Here is a 21,994-nt window from a genome sequence, read left to right as displayed (position 1 = left end):
TCCACGCTTAAAATTCAAGAACACATGCTTCCTTTATGAGTTTCCTGGTACTCAACACAGTAGGGCATTCATGTGCTCATGAGTTTAGGGGGAAATCCATTTAGTTACTTTGTGTGTTGGTTGATCATTGTTCCCTGTGACAAAATATGTAAACAAAACAACCTAAGGGAGGGGAGATTAATCAGGACTCATGGTGCCAGTCCATCACAGCAGGGAGAGTCTTGCAGAACATGCATAGAAACCAGGAAGCAGGACAGACGGGGAGGGAGGAAAAGAGGGAGGGAAGAGAGCAAGGGAAGAGTGAGGAGGGGATAGAGTGTATATGGGTGCCTGTGTACCCCTGGGCTTTCTCCCTTTTGACTGCTATGCCTTCTGGGCATCCAGCCCATGGGATGGTACCACCATATTCAGGGAAAATCTTTCCCACACAGCTGACATTGTCTCTAACATCCTAATACTCACAAGAAGGCATGTGCTTTACTGAACTCCTAGGTGCTTCTCAACCCAAGCAAGTTGCCAATCAAACTTGTTCCAATCTTCACTGATTTTCACCTCCTTTTTCTGAAACATCTTTCCCTATGTCATGGATGGGTGTCAGGGCTCTTTCCAGGGACTGACAAATGAAGACAAGAGTTTGTTGTGAGCAGAGTTGCCCACGAATCCCACAGAAACCTCTCTCCGAAGTAGATTTAGGAGAACTGCAGAGCACGAATCATGACAAGACTGAGTCAACAAAGCGAAAGAAGTGTACACAAGATCTGCCCCTTTCCACCTTCACACACACACACACACACACACACACACACACACACACCTTTGCACACCACTCTCAGGAGGGCCATGCAGTGATGGAAGACCTTTGCTGGCTCCTGTCTCATGAGGAGGAGAGGTTCGGGGCGGCTCACACATCCATCCTGTGCAAGAGCAATGCCAGTCAAACTGTGTGACTTCGAAGAGTTAATAAAATGGCTTTGTTAAGTAAAATGTGTTATGTAAATGTCTTTCACTGGAAAGGCAGAAGAGGTGAGCTACTTGGGAGAGGATGGCTTGGGGAGATAGTGAAGGTGAATATGAGCAAGGCTTGAGGGGGCTTCTATATATGAAAACAGCAGAATGAACCACTATCGCATGTGTTAACTTAGAAAAACAGAATCTCAGTTACTGGGTTTAATTCTCTGAGATGAGGGTTAATAAAACTTAGGAATGTTAATGTAATTAAGTGATCAATTATGCAATTAATTTTGTGTATATAATGACAACCTTAGGTCAACATTTAGAAATGATGGAGATGTATACCTCAGAAAATTATTCTGTGTTTATAGATCTGTCTTTCCTAAGTAAAGTAGATTCTGTGCTATTTATTTATACACATACTATAATATTAGACTCATTGGCTGTGAAAAATCAGGGACTTAAAGATTGTCAAGTAAGAAGCTGAAATTACAATGTTTTGAAAAGACTGACTTCAAAAATCAAAATTTGTTTTAAATAAGCAGAGTTATTATTAAAGCCACAGAGAACCAGAGCTTTGGCGATGTAAGAGGGACTCAGTCTATCAGGTCTGCTGCAGGAGTGCAGGAGAGAGGCTGGGGAAGGAGGGTGGCCTTTAGGAATAGGAAGAGACAAAGATCAGGACCTCCAGGAAGGAGTACAGTTCTGATGCCTCTTTGACCGCTCAGTGTGGAGACCGGCAGAGTTGTAAACTTAGTGGACTTGAGAACTAACGCATTTCGTCACAATGGTATTCAGTTTAAAGCCACCAGAGTGGGATCTCTCTGTGCAAGTGGCTATCAAAGAGTAGCTTGGTCTCACAGATCTGAGCATGATGAACTTCTGCATAGAACTTGGCACGGGTCAGAAACGACAGGCTTGAAAAGGCCAAGAAGTGGGATGTAGAAAACCTATAGTTTCATTATTGACTTTCCTTTTCCAAGAATATGAACAATTGAGGGTACCATCGAAGGCTAGTGAGATGCTAGAACATATGGAGGGGCAGGAGAGGAGAGAAGAAACAATGCCCACTCTGCTAAAGAAAAACCTCTGGGATTTGTCTTAAAGACCACAGGCGTTCTGGAAGGTCCTTAGCATTTTATAATTCCACCTTATGAAAATTGCTTTCTCAGGGCTGGAGCACCACCCTGGCTCTCACCAGTACAGATCATTGTTCCTTTTGGATCCTTTGTTAGCTCCTTCCTCCTTTCCTTTCTCCCCCGCTCCCTTCCTCCCTCCTCCCACACTTATTTTGTCTTTTTTCATTCTGAAGACAAACACCATATGGTCCTGGGAAATCCTCCAAGCATGCATTTCTGACTTTCCTGCCACCTCTTTCCTCTTTCCTCTTTCCTCTTTCCTGCAATAACCTCTCTCCCCAAGCTGCAACCCACCTCACCTGCGAAAAACGACCACTTGTTATTCACCATCGAGAGTAATTCTCTGCCCTCTCTGGTCCCTAGAGGGAACCCCATTTCTCTTTGAGATCAAACTGTACTTTTTTCTTTTCTTTTTTTACTCCTTGATTATACCGCTATGTTGACGTTTTTCCCTCTTTCTTTCCTGGGTCTGCTATTTGACTTCCTCAGGTGGTATCTTAAGTGACTTACCACTATGCTTGCCCAATAATGGGAACCAACTGAAAGAACAAACGGAAAGCTTTCTGAAAACTTCTGAGGTTGGTATATTCCTACACACACAGCCATCACATGAGCTGTAGCATGCAGTTTATCTGCCTAGTGTGGTACTTTTAGCCCAGGGTGGGAATCACCATGTCCAGACCTCAAATGATACACAACATATTAACCTCACAGCAACCTTTCCCAAATTCTGAGTTGGTAAGGAAGAGAAGGCGGTAGTAATCCATAGAAGGGGGCAGAAGGGTGAGGTGGGACAGTAGGGACTGAGACTCCAACTATCAGATCATACAAACACACACAGATACATAGACACAAATGTGTGCACGCACACACACATAGACACACATACACACACATACACACACACAGAGACACAAGCACACCCCTCCATATACAGTAACATGTATGTGCGCATGTATCCTCACCCCAACTTATTAAAAAAATTACACAAAGTGTTTCAAGTTGACAGCAGTAGAACGTTAATTCCCTCATGCAGAAGCTGTAGGGATGTCCGTGATTCATGACATGTGTTGCTCTTGCAGAGGACTCAGATTTGTCAGGGCACAACTACCAGTAACTCTAACTCCAGGGAGTCAGATGCCCTCCTCTGACACCCAGATATACATGCTCCAATGTAAGTAAAACTCATCATTTACAGATAAGCTTTAAATCACTGGCACACATAGCCCTTGTACACAGGGTACACTATGAGACACTCCTGCTGCTATATCTGTACAGCTGGCCCTGTTTGGAAACGTCCCACAGAAAGAACAAAATGAAGGCACACTGATATGTTTAAAGAATGAAAATGCTGTTTAATTTTGTCTGGGCTGAGTTAAATTTTATCGCCACAATCCCCCACCCTTCCTTTTTTCCCCCTCTCCATCAAAGGCACTATTGAATTCCCAAGGACTCTCTCCCAACAAACTAGGTTTCGTGTTTATTTTAAGTGTAAAATTAAGATGTAACAATGTTTTACAGGTCTGGGTCTGATAAATGAGAATACTGGAGTTTGAAATTTGCCTTAGAAAAATGTATTTTACAGCCTCAAAGTGGTATCCATGATTTTTGGCAGGCGGGTTAGCCCATTATTTCTGGCAAACACTAGAATCCAAAGTCAAACAGTTATACTGAAAATGATTCTCTGATCTGAGCTTGACTGATTGTCATGAAGTCCCACTCCTAGAAATAAGTACAGTGTTTTGTTTTTGTTTTTGTTTTACTTGCAAGAAAAGCAGCATCTGGACATGATTCCTTCCATGGCGCAGCTGCTGTGCTTTGTTTCCTGGCTCTAAAGAAAAACACAATCTTAGCATGTAACTAATATGAGGTTACAATGTGCTGCGTCTCATCTCCTGACTGTAGGCACCTTGTTGCTGCTGTAAATGCAACATCAACACACAGATGCTTTAGGGAAGGTAAAGCTGGGGAAAGTGGAGTCTTCCTTAACAATACACAGCCTCCGTTTGTGTTCTTGTTTCCTACCTTCTGACACATTCAGCACAACTGGATTGGACATAGTGTAGCACCTTACATAACAGAAGAGGCAAAGAGGATGATGGGAAGGGAATGAGACCCCGAGGTCAAACCATATGGATGTGAGGCACGCTTAGAGGGATAGGACAGTTCTCTGTGTACTTAGGTCTAGAAATCATTCTCCGCTGTTCCAACCTTCACATGCTTAAACCTCTCAAAGGTCACCTGGTTGGGAAGTCAGTGCGATTGGAAGACAAAGAGGGTTTCCAAAGGTTGGCTGGTTTGCTCAAATTCAACAGCAAGATGGGGAAAGTTTCCATTGGCTGCAAAGAGAATATATATATATATATATATATATATATATATATATATCAGTAACTTGAAATTGGCCATGGAAATTGGTATATGCTATAAATTAAATGCCTTTTATTCCCTCACCCATTGTCTAATGCAAGCATTTCTGTAGAAGTGTCCCCCACACTCCCTTTGACTTCATGTCACGTCTTTTCTGATGCTTCAGTAGCACTTTCTCTACTTATTATTGTTATTTATTGCCTTGATATTTGACCACAGGGACCACAATGTTTAGCATATGTTCAATGGATGTCTCTTGTATCAAAAGGCACCAAAAAAATTCACATATTTTTCAAGCTTCTTTTAAAACTAAGAAAGCATCTATCACTATCCATAGCATCCCCCTCTCTCCTGAGATCCCTTTAGTTGTGCAAATAGCACGCAGTGAGCTCCTATTATGCAACTATATTATGCTCTGGGGATTTACCAAAGAGTAAGGCATGCTCTTAAGAAATTCCCAAGTTTACTGGAATAATGTGTGTGTGTGTGTGTGTGTGTGTGTGTGTGTGTGTGTGTGTGTGTGTCCATGTCTGTTTCCATGCAATTAAAGAAGGATACACTTGTTGTTTGCAAAGTCATAATACCACTCCAAGATACAACCGTTTATATATAGAAAACATTTTGAAAGGCCACATGTCAATCATGAACACTTTATTTCTGGTGGGAACGAGATGGATATTCCCTAGAGCCAAATACTGCTTTTCCCTCGTACAATTTACATAGTTTGAATGTTTGCGTATGAACTACTTTGTAAGGGAAATTAAGAAAAATTGGTGGGGTTAACAGTTGAGGATGCATGCTGGGGAATGAGTTAGTAGTGTAAGGAGTGCTTTTGACTTTATGCCTTGTAAGCTGAAGGATGGCCCGATAACTTGAGGTTGCCCTGGTGAGGTAGAGTGGGGTTTGTGGGTTGGATATTTGGCCTCTGTTCATATAAAAGGACTTGTCACTGGGACTAGCTTCAGTTGAAAATAACCTGCAAAGCAAGCATCTTGGCAGTGGTACCCAAGACCTTCTAAGGCTATGAAACAAGCTGTTCAGACACTTGTTCTGTCCTTTCAGCCCTGATGTCATCTCCCTCATATGGCTGGAGTCCATTAAGCTTCCAAGGTAGAAACTAAGTCGGCTTCTGAGTCATAAGCAAGCAACTGTGTCAAGAGAAAAGGCAGCTCCCGTAGAGCCTGGCATTGCTGGAAGCACCAGGGACTGTGCTTCTTGTTGTTGAGTTGGTGGCAGGATATACCCTAGAAGTTGTTGTTTGAGGGTGGTTTTGATTGTCTTCCTGGCAACTAAACAGGGTCCTCTGAATCATAAGGAAATCAATTTTTCCTTCTGGTGACTTTCAGGGCACAATCTCCCTACTGGGTTCAGGTGGAACTGGCTTTGTGACTGAATGTCATTCCAGCCACTGAATTTGAAGTAAATGATACAGGACAAGATAACTAAAAATGCCGTTATGTTCCCCCAGTGACAGAACAGGCAGGCAACAAGGCTAAGCACCATTTCTATATTGGTTGGACGCTACAATGTTGAGACCAGGTCTGCTGCCAAGCACAGTACTAAAGTTAAGCACCCAGCCTCAGAGTATAACCTAACCATCCTCTATATTCCACCCTGACACCTGACACCATTTTACACCACAGACACCAGAGCAGCAAGAAGCTACCATCTCCGCACTTCTGGTAAGGCCAGTTTTCTCTTTCTAAATCAAACTGGAGGAATCTCCTGGCCCCATCTTTCTCTGCCTTCATGGTAACTGGATATTTTGTTCTGCTTTGGTAACTTTATTGAGAATACTCTAAAGATAAACACCTCAGTCAGTCATCTTCTCAACAGGAAGTGAAATTACTGAGCACTAATGATGATCAGACACTACATGAAGCATGAGAAAAAATAATGGTTAGCAAAAACTCTTGGTCCTGTGCTGCCGTGTAAGTTAAATCTGAGAGTAGTGTTGGATAGTAAACCAGGAACCACAGTGTCAATGCAGGGCCATCGCTGTGATGGGGACATGGCAGAGAGGCACCAGTGACATTACACCCACAGGGTCATCTGAGAGGAAAGCCAGGAAGGCTTCACAGGGGAAATGATGACTACAGAGCTGGGCTTTCAAGGATGGAAGAACCTGGGGTTCCCGGCAAGTTGGTCTTTTTCCTTATGAGGCCATAATGTAATACCTCCCGAGTTAGACTAGAACCTGAGAAATCAAGGATCCTGTCAAACATGAACCTCTTGCTCAACAGGCTCATCTACCCATAATGGCACATGGGGCCTCTTCACTAGAGAATAAAGGCAAGTTTCACTAGACTAAAAAGAGAGAGAGGCGCTCTGCTGTGGTTGCAGGAGTGCTGCTGATCTTCATATAATCTCACTGAACTGTGGAGTCCTGTCCTGCCATGGAGAACTGCCCCCTCTTCTTCAAGCATTTCTCTCTGGTGGCTTTTCTGTAGCTTCTCAATAAAACCTACTTCCAACCAATCACTTCTCCAAGAGTTCAAGGCCATTCGGGGTTTTAAGGAGTAGCTATTTCTTTTCTCCTCACAAAGAAATCTACTTTAAGCCCACAACTAGAATGGACTTGGCTATTTAATTCCATCCCAAAGAGAGGCTGATGTCTAAGTATAGTTGCCAGGTGACAAATCCTGCTTTCTGGAACTCCCAGGATAGAACTTACAGTCATGAGCAAGGGTGCCGTTTGGCATTTGTGGTTGGAGAGTCTGATTAACAAGCTCCTTTCTAGGGAACAAGGAGTGCCAGCTGCCTGGCACTGGCTCCTGAAGTTCTGTGAGGGACATTGGCAGGGATGTGTTGCAAACCTCTCTGCAGAATTCCCCAAGCTAAGAGAAGCTCATGAGTCAGAAGTTAGACTGCTCCAGCAGGCTCCTCCTCTTTGAGGGAAATTTGTGTGGCTCGGGAATTATAGAAGGAAAATAAGAAGCAGCTATATTTTGGGGAGGCAGTACAGGGATGTGTGGGTGTAGAACAGGGGTTCCCAACCTTCCTAAAGCTCTGACCCTTTAAATCAGTCCCTCAGGTTGACCCCCAAACATAAAATTATTTTTGTTGCTACTTCATAACTAATTTTGCTGTTGTTATGAATTTTAAGGTGAAAATCTGTGTTTTCCAATGATCTTAGGTGAGCCCTGTGAAAGGTCATTCAACCCACAAATGGGTCTCGACCCACAAGTTGAGAACCGCAGGAGTACAGCGATGGAAATGGACACGAATGTGTGGGTGCTGAGGCCCTGTTCCCAGGGGGAATGAGTAAGGATTACACTTCAGTTCACACTATTTCACATCCCTTGTAATTGATCAGTGAAGTCCCAGTTACACCCCAGTGCACTCACCAATTAAACAGTGTTGATGGGCTGTCAAATAAATTAACGTATGAAATGATCAGCTTAAGAACTTGGCATGTAGGAGGAATTAAAATCACTCCAAAAACTAGTGGGGCTGGTTGATGTTGAAAACAGGAAGAGCAAGTTTAATTGTATTCACACACACACACACACACACACACACACACACACACACCAATGCTGAAATTTTGTGGTTTTTACCACACATATTGTCTCCTGTGACATCACTGTGACTTTTCTTTGTTCCCTTTGATGCATTTTTTTTTATTTCTAGTGCAAACAAAACACGTCCATGAATAATGCAGAAGCTAGAAAGCAACAGAAGGGAAGAGTAAAGGGAACTTCTAACCCAGCTGAGTGTTGTTAGGATGTTGTCCGTGTCCTCGCGGGGACCTCTGTGTGTCTCTAGGATAGATACTGATTAGTAACTTTGCACTTGTTACAAGGTAAGACAGTGTCATGGTGGAGTCTACGCATAGACGACCATTGCTCCTTTTCCAGCGCAGCAGAGAACTCTTGTTTATTTACCGTGTCCTCCGTGTGCTTTATCTTCCAGATGATGGTTCACTGAAGAACAAGCTCATGGAAGGAGGAAGAGGAGGGAAGCAGAGCGGGTTGTCTCTTCTGCAAGCGATAATGAAGCTTTTGGTTGACGGCAGAGAAGGCTGTTGAAGGGAGACGACCTATCATGATGTTGACGAGAGAGAGCACAGGACGTGCTGAGGTGGGCTGCGGGGGGTTAGGAACCCCATATCCCTTCTCTGGTGTTCTCTGAAGTTTTGTTAACTTTCCGTTGTTGGGCTGTTTATGTGATGCTACTAGATTGGACCACAGTGTTGTCTGTGACTTCTTTGACTTACAAATACGAGGATGTTTCTCAGTTTTACCGCTATGTCATTCCTTTGGTCAAACCTGTGTGATAGAACTTCTCTCAAGTAAGCAGACACAAGTGCACGAGGCCTGCTTCTGCAGACACACTGAATCTCCTGTATGAATGCCTCCTTTGTGAAAATGAATCCTCCGGTGGTAGGCATTTTGCTTGTTTCTAATTGTCCTGAATATCTTTGCCTTTCTTTGAATATTTATGTGATGAGCTCACTGAATATATACATTCTAAATTTTAGTACATAATGCCAACAACAAAAAAAAATCATGTTCTTCTATTGCATAACCCTATCCCCACACAACCAGATTCTCACTGTCCTTGGTTGGTGTGATTCCTATGATTTTGACAACATACTTAGAACATGCATCCGAAGAAGGTGAAACCCAGCAAGATGAAGAGACTCTGGTCTAGGATGTGAGAACTGAGAATTCTGGCTGCTCTAGAGGAACTGTCTGTAGGGTTGAAAAGCCAGACGACAGCATGTCTGCTAAGTCACACACAAACCAATGTAGCCCACAGCGGAAGGTGGTTCAAGCTGGCCCAAGAAACTCGTTCCAGTCAAATCCATCTGTGCAGTACTGGCCTGCACACCACTGCCATGACAGGACCCGAATAGAAACAGTTGGCACTAGAGAGGAAGCCCCTCCTTTTACCTGGATAATTAGGCTCTGTGTTTTAGGTAACAGAAGTGTGGGTGGAAGCGGTAGCCGGGGGGAAGAGACCCTGTGCTTAAATGCCATTTAATCATGCAGAACCCGATGATCAAATTTCTCATAAATGCAGTATTTATTACAAAAAGTGCTGACACAAGCAGTACTAATCAGGATCCCTTTCCCTCATTAAAAAAAGAAAAAAGAAAACCCCTGAGGATTAAAGGCCAGCGTGTTCAACTCTGAAATTTTTGCTCACGGCAGATGTGCACAGAGAGCTCTTCCCAAGTCTGTGTCCCTGGACTGCCTCTGACCTTGGCCCAGGAGGACTGCTGGCTCCATGCTCATTCGTGCTGGGTTTGTGTGTAGAAACACAAATCCAGACGGCCCTCTCTGAGTTTATTTTACTAGCTCAGGTCCTGCTGGACTCTTAAGGACTTCAGGCACCAGAACAGCTGTGTTTAACAGTGTAGATTAAGTCCCTGCCTAAGAGACCCATCTGACTTGGCAGTGTTTCTGAAAGCACAAGTGGCACTAAATTATAAATGGGGAAAGCATCAGGCCTAAAATAAACTGTCACCAGACAGGAGATAGCTCCCTTCCATCTCCCTCTTTTCTGTTTAAAACAGGGGTTTGCTGTTTTGTTTCAAATCTTCTTCTTAGGTGAAATACGTTGTTTTAGACTTTTTTAAAAAAAAGTATTTGTATTGTAATTTCTAAACATTCATAAGAAGGAATGGGTCTGTTAGGTTCTTGTAGAGGACAGAGCCGGATGAGATTGCCACAGCTCTGTTTTTAGCATTCTTGTTTTGAAAAAGCTTGCCACAGTCAAAGTGGATAGAGGACTTCGCAATTGGAGCATGACTTGTGTTGCCTGGTTACAAGGTCCTCTCTAGGGTGCAGGTTATCAGGATATTTAGATGCACAAAAAGCAAACAGGCAAAACCCATGCTACCTGTAATTCCCCTGGTAGGTTAGGGGCAGCTTACAAGACTAGAAGCCTAGGTGGGAAAAGAAAGTCTGCACAGAGTGGTGACTAGCAGTTATTTCTGCTACGTGGGATTCCCACCATCTGAGACCCTGTGACGAGTTTTTACATAGCTCTAATCTTTGGGACTGTCCAGTGATTCTGTCCATAACTGTGTATCTGCAAAGACTACCTGTACAAGCTGCAAAAGAAGAAGGCCATCTGGTTTTGAAAGAACATGTAGAAAAAGGTAAGCCAGGCAAAATCAAAGGAAACATACCCACAGGGCAAGCCTCATGTAAGCCTCAAATGCTGTTGCAGGTTCTGGTGAGATAAATGATGCCCTGCAGAATGGGTTTTCAGTGAGGTGAAGTCCGGGCTGTCACTCCCTATGACTTGGAGAACTATAGCTGGGTACCATCTTGAGAGAGAAACTAGGAAACCATTTAAACCCACTGGGTGGAGTGGTAAAAATTTATAATCCTAATAATCAGAAGAATGAGGCAGGGGGATTTCCAATTAGAGGTCTGCTAGACTAACAGAGTAAGTTCAAGGTTAGCCTGAGAAAGTTTGTAGGGTTCCTCCTCAATATAAAAAATGGCTGTTCTCTGCCTGTGGATATTGACCCCTTCAGAGCCCCATATTAGACATTCAGATTTTTACATTGCAATTCACAACAGCAGCAAAATTACAGTTATGACGTAGCAATGAAATAATTGTATGGTTGGGGGTCACCGCAACATGAGGGACTGTATTAAAGGGTTGCATCAGGAGGAAGGTCGAGGACCACTGGTAAAAAGGCACAAGGATGGGTGTGGATACAGCTCAGTGGTAACATGCTTGCCTGGATTGTGGGAAGCCCCGAATTCAGTTCGATATAGAACAACTAAGGGTTGATGTCTTTATGTAGGAAGGCAGGTACATGATAGCACGAGGCCTATCATTGGACGAGAAGGAAGGATGGGTGGGAGAAAAGTTTGAGAAAGAGGAGAAAGAGCAGGAACAAGAGGAGGAGCTGGGAGAACATGGTGGCAGATGTTAAGATTCTTCTCTGTGCATAGATACAGGTTATTATGAACATTTTTAAGGGATGGATGTATACAGGATTTTGTGCTGTCTAGATGGGCAAATTATGTCTTATCAATTGGATCAGAGGTTATTGTGTGGTGTGTTCTTTCATGTGGCAACTTGAGTTCAAGAGAAGGTGTGGTGGCAGGACAAACCAAGCCTGCCATGGAGTTGGGATGTGTATGCCTGGGGTGATAACAACTGGCCAAAGAACTGTGAGTGAGAGCAAAGCACTGTGGCCGGGTGCCGCGCTGGAATGGCTCACAGACAGCCTGGGTACTAGTCACTCTGCCTTGTAATATTTACCGTCTCAACAACAACCCAAATCCAGAGGTCCTGAAAATCAGGAGCATTTGTAAGTCAGGGAGCTTGGGTTCAATCATCTGCAGGATGAGAGACAGCCATGGTAGACAATGATAGAGAACGCAGATCTGAAAACTGGCACCAAAGCTCACAGTAAGCAAGAAGGCTTAGGCCATGGTATGCAGAGATATGGGTCCCTACCCTCAGAGGCAGACCTCGGCAAAGAGGAAGTCTGGAGTATGGTAAGCCTGAGTCTGAGGGTCACAGGAAGGTCAACCTCCAGGGCCACTTACATGCCTTGAGGCTCACAGTAGCAGAGTCTGAGAAGGCTCTGGAACACTTGGCATCCCCCACTTGGTCACTCTGACGTGGGGTTTAACGCATGCTGGGTTTTAAACACTCAAAGAGACTTCTACATGTTCAGGTCTCAGTGTAGTTTTTACTTGGACCATTTTCAACTCATTTTGGAGAATCTCCCTGCCCCAAGCTAGAATGTTAGTCACTCCAGGGTGTCCATAAGTAGGAACTAATCAGAGAAAAGAAAAACCTTACCAACCTACAGACTGCAAGACTGGGTGACCAGCAGAGGCTTCTAAAGAAGGGAAACCACTAAAATAGAATACAGATAGAACTCAAAATCTCAACACCAAAACAGTCTCCCAAACCCTCCAATCAGTAAATGGGCAACTGAACGGATCAGAGAGTTCTCAAGGCAAAAATATAAATGGTTAGTAAGTATCTGAAAAATTGCTCAACAACCTTAGCAATCAGGAGAATGTGCCCGTTTAGACCGGCTGCATTAAGAAGATAAATTCTGTTCAGATGTAGAGGGAGACACTATTCTTGCTCTTAGGAATGGAAGTGGGTACAACTACCATGAAAAATTGTATTGAGGTTCCTCAGAAAACTAAGAAGAAAGCGGCCTTATAACCCACTGTGTCATTCTCAGAGCTGTGTCTGGAAGAATCTATATTATCTTACAGAGACACGCTTACTGCTGGGCTGTTCACATCACCATTGTATGGAAACAGCTTGGCTGATCAATTGCACATGAGCAGGTTATGAAAATGTGGTATAAATACACAATGAAATTCCATCTCACTAGAGAGAAGAGTGAAATGTCGTCTGCAGGCAGAGACGAAATGGATGGTTATCATGTTAAGCAAAGTAAGCCAATTCAGAGGGACAAAGTGTGTGTGTGTGTTCTATGTGTTCTATATGAAAACTAAAGGGATACTAGTTGGACATAGGAAGGGATGAGAGGTGAGAGAGAGGAGGGATCGGGAGAGTAGTATAGAATGAAATTAATCAGTGCAATAATATACACATATAAGAAAATGTCACAAGGAAACCCATTGTTTCCAATGCTAACTAAAACTATAATAATACAACTAACAATAATAGGAAGAACATGGTATCATTAACAAGACGTTTGACATTTAGAGCAGGAAGCCTAGAAGCTTCTTTGTCGCGTCAGTGGCCACCGGACGTGCCTCTAAATCAGGCAACAAGACCAAGTTTATAACGTCACTAAGGAAGATGAATTGGGTACATGTCGGAAATGTATACCAAGGTTAACTGGGCAGTGTTCCCGGGCTTCAGCGATCAGTGAACCACTTACAGAGCTGCCCATTAGGACTTACAATTCCTGAGAGCTGTGCTGGCCCAGCTCGGCTTTGCCTGCTGCTTTCCTGGTAGGACATGGGCTGGGCTGTGACTGTCCTCCAAGTGAACTCAACACACAGGGTGTTCCCAAAGAAGGACAGGTTTTACTCTCAGCAAAGAACTAGGAGCAAGATGCCTTCTACGGATGCATCCCATTTCTCCTCATTTTTGCAAGGACCCAAAGTCTTAACACACTAGCCCCACTGCCGTGTGGCTTTGTATAAGATTATCCATTACTTTTGTAGGTCAGAAACAGTGATTTTAAGCTCCTCGGATCTTTCAGTGTCCACATCCAGCATTACTCAGGGAAACCTATGCTATTGGTTTGCATGTGATTTGTCCTTACCACGAGTCCTGCTGAGGCTTGTGCAGTGTGACAAAGGGAGGCTCAGTGAACAGAAGCAAAGCCTTTGTGAATGTATTATGGCCTTCTCCGGTGACCTTGTATTTTGCCTTCATAGCACACGCCCACCAGCCCTTCCTCTTTTCACCAGGACTTAAAGCAGCACAAGGCCAAATAGATGCTGGTGCCATGTTCTTGGGTGTCCAGTCTCCAGAACTCTGACTCCAAATAAACCTCTTTTCTTACAAATTATCCAGCCTCAGGCATTCTGTTGCCACAACAGAAGGCAGACTGAGCAGACGACCTTTCACCTATCCAATGACTATCTATTTTTGAATTCCACTATATGTTTGAAAGTAGGCAAAGCGCTGAGGATACATGATAAATAAGACAATCTGTGTCCACCTGGGGTTCATGATTGTTTGCATACAAAATAATGGTTTGGTTTCAGGAATGAATTTTGGTACCATCAAAAGCATGTCATTTAAGTCCTAAGTACACGTTTTAAATTTTGTTTTCTTGAAGGTCTCCACTGTTGTCCTTCCAATAGAGAGCTCACTGCTATTTTAGACAAGAGTCTGTTGCGTGTTCACCCTGCTTGACTTTGTCAGATGTACCGAGCTTGGGGTTGGTTTGGGAGCATCCCAGGTTCCGATGATAAGAGTTGGCACTTAGGAAGTAGGCTGATACTTTTGGCCTGAGAATGATGCTGATGAGAGGCTGTGAGGTAATTCTATAGCCATGGATTCCCACAGTGGTTACCTCTGAACTAAGTTTGAAGAAACTTGATGAGCCTTACTGCTGTTGTGTTGAAAAGAAATGCCAAGGATAACGTTGAATGTATTCAACGTCCACATGCCTGTCATCTGACAATACTTCAAGGAAGACAGCTCAGAGCACAGGAAGTTATTGGCAGACTTTCTGCTTTCTATTTCCTCCTAGAACAGGGTAATTCTATCTCATATGAAGAAATGTCTGCTTTTAATTATTCCTGACCTGTGGTCAGGGTGCACATTATCTACCTAATATGACCAGAGATTTGTACACGAACACATGCTCAGTCTTCCACAATGTCTTTGACCTACGTTTTGTTGCCCATGGTTTTAAATGAAGTGGACTGTGGTCAGAAGCTGTGCCATATGTGGAATTCCAAGGACACTGAGTAGACAAAACACACTTGAAAAAGAACAAAGCCGGAAGGCTTGTACTTTCTAACTTCAGAATTTCCCACAAAGCTGGGGTAATCAAAACAGTATGGTGCTGGCTAGATGACAGAGAATAATGAATAGTACAGAGGCCTCGCAAAGAAACCCTGATCAAGAAATTTTGAGGAGTCTAAAATAATCTAATGGAAGGGAAAAATTACATTTCAAAAAATTATCCTAGGAAAACTTGACACATACATACATACACACAATGAAGAAGGGAAAATATAATTGGATTTTATAATCATGAATTCACTCGAAGTGGGTCAAAGGCTTTGTTCTACCCAATGAAAGTCTTAGAAAAAAAATATAGGCTCAAACCTTCACAACACTGCTCTTGACAATGCGTTTCAAAGTATGACATTAAAGGCATGGATAACAAAAGGGGGAGGATTATACAATTAAACCTCAAAAAACTTTAAATTTGTGCACTAAAAGAAGCCATCAACAGAGTAGAAAGTTGACCCACAGAGTAGGAAGACACATTTGCAAATCATGTCTGAGAAGAGATTAACATGCAAAATATATGGGGACCTTGTTAAACGCAACAGCAAAATAGTTTTAAAGTGTGCAGAGGACTTGAGTAGAGATTTCTTCAAAGAGTGCACACAAATGGACATGTACTGACTGGGTGGCCAGCATTATCATCATTAGGGAAAAACAAATCAGAATTACAGCGAGTTACTAGGTCAAACACATACACATAAATCTAAAGTGGGAAAGGGGAGGTAGAAATTAGAGCCCTGTGCACAGCTGGTGGGAAAGTTCACGTATATTGGTTGTAGACAAAACTATAACACTTACTTTAAAAGTTGGAAATAGAATTCATGTATGAATCAGTGATTCTACTTTTTCATTTATTTTGCAAAGAACTGAAAAGTGGAATCTTGAACACACACACACACACACACACACACACACACATTTATGGTGATATTATTTCTCAATAGCTAAAACAGAGAAACAACCACAAAATGGATAAAAATGTGCTATATGCATATGATGGAATATTGTTTTGCCTTAGAAAGGAAGAAAATTCTGCACCATGTTAGACATGGGTGGTCACTATGATAAGAGAAACAAACAAATCACAAGAAGATGGGTGCTGCATAATTCCACTTACCTGAAGGACTTGGAGCGTTAGAGATCATGGAGCAGCAGAAGAGTGGACTGAAGTTGGAGCACAACCAGACAAAAGAGTTATGGAGGCGAATACTGGTGATTGCTTATATTATAAACGTATTTAATACCATCACACTGTATACTTAAAGACGGCTAAGATGGCACATATCATGTGAGTACGTTATATGTATTTTACCACAATAAAAATGGGTAAATGGGAAAGGACTTCAAATAGATATTCCTTCGAAAAGGAGAGGCATAATTGGAGCCGAGGATGTAGCTTGGTGGGAGAATGCTTACCTTACATGCACAAGGCCCCATGCTGGGTTTCCAATACAGAAAAATAATCATTATTAAAGCTGCACCATGGGCTACATGTGAACAAGATGTCTGACGTCACTAGTCACCATGCAAAAGAAAACCCCAGGGAAGTTTTAGAATTCTAGCCCTTTAAGAGGGCCAGAATAAAAATTCAGATAGTCACATGTACTCATAACGATGCAGTGAAACTGTTAGTCTCTTCTACAGGTAGTAGAACATATAATGACCCTTGTAATAAATCATATAATTATTATATGAACCATTAATTTTATTGTTAGGCATATGCCCAAGAGAAATTAAAACACGTCAACACCAAGCCCAGACATAAAGGTAGATAACAGCATTATTTATAAAAGCCAGAGAGTAAAATTTAACAATCTTAATATCTACCCATAGTTGAAGGTGCTACATAGCTAAGTCAGATATCAGCAGGCTTGAGGTCCATTGAGGATGGATTGCTTCCTCACAACCAGCAGTTTGCAAAACTAAGAACCGAGTCTGTTGCCTGGAGATCCCACTGCCCACCACGGCAACAGAAAAACAAAATGAAACAAAGAAAAATGGAGAAGAGACTGATACAAGAGTTAAAGATAGTTTTCTTTAAGTCTGGTCTTGGGAAAATGGAGACAGTATTGTTCTATTTTTTTATAGATATATATTTTTATTGGATATTTTTTATTTACATTTCAAATGTTATTCCTTTTCCTGGCTTCCTGTCCATAAGCCCCCTATCCCAACCCTCCCCTTCTTCTATAAAGGTGTTCCCCTCCCCATCCACCGTCTTTCCAGCTATCCCCCGACATTCCCCTACACTGGGGGTCTAGCTTTGGCAGGACAAGGACTTCTCCATCCATTGGTGCCCAACAAGGCCATCCTCTGCTACATATGCAGTTAGAGCCATGGGTCAGTCATGTGTATTCTTTGGGTAGAGCTCTGGTTGGTTGACATTGTTGTTCTTATGGGGTTGCAAGCTCCTTCAGCTCTTTCAGTTCTTCTCTAATTCCTCCAATGGGGGTCTCGTTCTCAGTTTAATGGTTGACTACAAGCATTCACCTCCGTATTTGATATGCTCTAGCTGTGTCTCTCAGGAGACATCTATATCTGGTTCCTGTCAGCCTGCCCTTCTTAGCGTCATCAGTCTTATCCAGTCTTGGTGGCTGTATATATATATATATATATATATATATATATATATATATATATATATATATATATATGGCACATGTGGGCAGACTATGGATGTCTGTTCCTTCAGTCTCTGCTCCAAACTTTGGCTCCATATCCCCTCCTATGAATATTTTTGTTCCCTCTTTTAAGAAGGAGTGAGGCATTCACACTTTGGTCATCCTTCTTGAGCTTCATGTGGTCTGTGGATTGTATCTTGGGTAATTCAAGCTTTTGGGCTAATATCCATTTATCAATGAGTGCATACCATGTGTGTTTTCTGTGACTGGGTTACCTCATTCAGGATATTTTCTAGTTCAATCCATTTGCCTATGAATTTCATGAAGTCATTCTTTTTGATCGCTGAGCAGTACTCCATTGTGTAGATGTACCACATTTTCTGTATCCATTCCTCTGTTGAAGGGCATCTGGGTTCTTTCCAGCTTCTGACTATTTTTTTTATTAACTTGAGTATGTCTTATATACATTTCGAGTGTTATTCCCTTTCCCGGTTTCTGGGCAAACATCCCCTTCCCCCCTCCCCTTCCTTATGGGTGTTCCCCTCCCAACCCTCCCCCCATTGCCGCCCTCCCCCCAACAGTCTAGTTCACTGGGGGTTCAGTCTTAGCAGGACCCAGGGCTTCCCCTTCCACTGGTGCTCTTACTAGGATATTCATTGCTACCTCTGAGGTCAGAGTCCAGGGTCAGTCCATGTATAGTCTTTAGGTAGTGGCTTAGTCCCTGGAAGCTCTGGTTGCTTGGCATTGTTGTACATAGGGGGTCTCGAGCCCCTTCAAGCTCTTCCAGTTCTTTCTCTGATTCCTTCAATGGGGGTCCTATTCTCAGTTCAGTGGTTTGCTGCTGGCATTCGCCTCTGTATTTGCTGTATTCTGGCTGTGTCTCTCAGGAGCGATCTACATCCGGCTCCTGTCGGTCTGCACTTCTTTGCTTCATCCATCTTGTCTAATTGGGTGGCTGTATAGGTATGGGCCACATGTGGGGCAGGCTCTGAATGGGTGTTCCTTCAGTCTCTGTTTTAATCTTTGCCTCTCTCTTCCCTGCCAAGGGTATTCTTGTTCCCCTTTTGAAGAAGGAGTGAAGCATTCACATTTTGATCATCGTCTTGAGTTTCATGTGTTCTAGGCATCTAGGGTAATTCAAGCATTTGGGCTAATAGCCACTTATCAATGAGTGCATACCATGTATGTCTTTCTGTGATTGGGTTAGCTCACTCAGGATGATATTTTCCAGTTCCAACCATTTGCCTACGAATTTCATAAAGTCATTGTTTTTGATAGCTGAGTAATATTCCATTGTGTAGATGTACCGCATTTTCTGTATCCATTCCTCTGTTGAAGGGCATCTGGGTTCTTTCCAGCTTCTGGCTACTATAAATAAGGCTGCGATGAACATAGTGGAGCACGTGTCTTTTTTATATGTTGGGGCATCTTTTGGGTATATGCCCAAGAGAGGTATAGCTGGATCCTCAGGCAGTTCAATGTCCAATTTTCTGAGGACCAGCTTCTGACTATTATAAATAAGGCTGCTATGAGCATGGTGGAGCATGTATCTTTGTTGTGTGTTGAAGCATCAATTGGGTGTTCCCTACTTTTCAAAAGGGAAGGATCTCAAGGGTTCTGTGGGGCAGTCAGTAGAGGATTCACACTTGTCAGGGTTCTTTGCATGTGGACATTTTCTTGCTCTATCCTTCCTTCTCATCACCCATGTCCATGTTTAAGTAACAACTGAGATGGGTAAAAGGAGAAAGTATCCCAAATGCCCGCCTTAACTAACGACACCACAGAGAAGATTGCTGCACCCCAGATGGAAGGCGGAAGGTTCTAGCAGTACGACTTGGCTGAGCCCATTAAGGAAAGCCTGTTTGGTCCTGCAGAGCACGGCTATTTTATACGCTCTTTTTAATTCTTTGATTAATTCTTTTTAGTCTGCTCTGTTATATAATTAGCATTCAAAAGGATAAACCTGTCAATCACTTGGAAAGGAAAAGACCTTCGGGGAAGCCATCTGTTCTAGGGACCTTAAGAAGTAGTACAGACTGAAGCTCCCGGAAACGGCGGCACAGGTCTTCCTGGTTGCTGCAGCTGCAGAGAGCCCGTGGGCAGCACCCCACGAGCGAACTTGAGCCTCGGGACCACAGGTAAGACCAACTTTTCTGCTGCAAGAAAGCTGCCTGGTGAGCTTGGGATACATGGAAGCAGAATTCCTCTAGGACCGGGCACGTTCTCTGTTTACCGGAAGTCCCACACCCGCGGATCCCGGCCCGCAGCAGCTCTCTGCTCCCAGACCCGGTGAGAGAGAGACCCAACCGCCTGGTCAGGTGGGCACTTCTGAGGCTGCAGAGCGGAAGAGACCACCAACACTGCTCACCCCTGCCCACATCCCTGGCCCAAGAGGAAACTGTATAAGGCCTCTGGGCTCCCATGGGGGGGGGGCCCAGGAGCGGCAGGACCCCTGCCTGAGACACCGCCGGAACCTGAAGGAAACAGACCGGATAAACCGTTCTCTGCACCCAAATCCCGTGGGAGGGAGAGCTGAACCTTCAGAGAGGCAGACAAGCCTGGGAAACCATAAGAGACTGCTCTCTGCACACACATCTCGGACGCCAGAGGAAAAAGCCAAAGACCATCTGGAACCCTGGTGCACTGAGGCTCCCGGAAGGGGCGGCACAGGTCTTCCTGGTTGCTGCCGCTGCAGAGAGCCCCTGGGCAGCACCCCACGAGCGAACTTGAGCCTCGGGACCACAGGTAAGACCAACTTTTCTGCTGCAAGAAAGCTGCCTGGTGAACTCAAGACACAGGCCCACAGGAACAGCTGAAGACCTGCAGAGAGGAAAAACTACACGCCCGAAAGCAGAACACTCTGTCCCCATAACTGACTGAAAGAGAGGAAAACAGGTCTACAGCACTCCTGACACACAGGCTTATAGGACAGTCTAGCCACTGTCAGAAATAGCAGAATGAAGTAACACTAGAGATAATCTGATGGCGAGAGGCAAGCGCAGGAACCCAAGCAACAGAAACCAAGACTACATGGCACCATCGGAGCCCAATTCTCCCATTAAAACAAACATGGAATATCCAAACACACCAGAAAAGAAAGATCTAGTTTCAAAATCATTTTTGATCATGATGCTGGAGGACTTCAAGAAAGACGTGAAGAACTCCCTTAGAGAACAAGTAGAAGCCTACAGAGAGGAATCGCAAAAATGCCTGAAAGAATCGCAAAAATCCCTGAAAGAATTCCAGGAAAACATAAATAAACAAGTAGAAGCCCATAGAGAGGAGACACAAAAATCCCTGAAAGAATTCCAGGAAAACATAAATAAACAAGTAGAAGCCCATAGAGAGGAGACACAAAAATCCCTGAAAGAATTCCAGGAAAACACAATCAAAGAGTTGAAGGAATTAAAAATGGAAATAGAAGCAATCAAGAAAGAACACATGGAAACAACCCTGGATATAGAAAACCAAAAGAAGAGACAAGGAGCTGTAGATACAAGCTTCACCAACAGAATACAAGAGATGGAAGAGAGAATCTCAGGAGCAGAAGATTCCATAGAAATCATTGACTCAACTGTCAAAGATAATGTAAAGCAGAAAAAGCTACTGGTCCAAAACATACAGGAAATCCAGGACTCAATGAGAAGATCAAACCTAAGGATAATAGGTATAGAAGAGAGTGAAGACTCCCAGCTCAAAGGACCAGTAAATATCTTCAACAAAAACATAGAAGAAAACTTCCCTAACCTAAAAAAAGAGATACCCATAGACATACAAGAAGCCTACAGAACTCCAAATAGATTGGACCAGAAAAGAAACACCTCCCGTCACATAATTGTCAAAACACCAAACGCACAAAATAAAGAAAGAATATTAAAAGCAGTAAGGGAAAAAGGTCAAGTAACATATAAAGGGAGACCTATCAGAATCACACCAGACTTCTCGCCAGAAACTATGAAGGCCAGAAGATCCTGGACTGATGTCATACAGACCCTAAGAGAACACAAATGCCAGCCCAGGTTACTGTATCCAGCAAAACTCTCAATTAACATTGATGGAGAAACCAAGATATTCCATGACAAAACCAAATTTACACAATATCTTTCTACAAATCCAGCACTACAAAGGATAATAAATGGTAAAGCCCAACATAAGGAGGCAAGCTATACCCTAGAAGAAGCAAGAAACTAATCATCTTGGCAACAAAACAAAGAGAAGAAAAGCACACAAACATAACCTCACATCCAAATATGAATATAACAGGAAGCAATAATCACTATTCCTTAATATCTCTCAACATCAATAGCCTCAACTCCCCAATAAAAAGACATAGATTAACAAACTGGATACGCAACGAGGACCCTGCATTCTGCTGCCTACAGGAAACACACCTCAGTGACAAAGACAAACACTACCTCAGAGTGAAAGGCTGGAAAACAACTTTCCAAGCAAATGGTCAGA

Source organism: Rattus norvegicus, chromosome 15 (genome assembly GCF_021556685.1).
Source record: "Rattus norvegicus strain SHRSP/BbbUtx chromosome 15, alternate assembly SHRSP_T2T, whole genome shotgun sequence".
NCBI classification, from domain to species: domain Eukaryota; kingdom Metazoa; phylum Chordata; class Mammalia; order Rodentia; family Muridae; genus Rattus; species Rattus norvegicus.
This window is presented reverse-complemented; position numbering follows the sequence as displayed.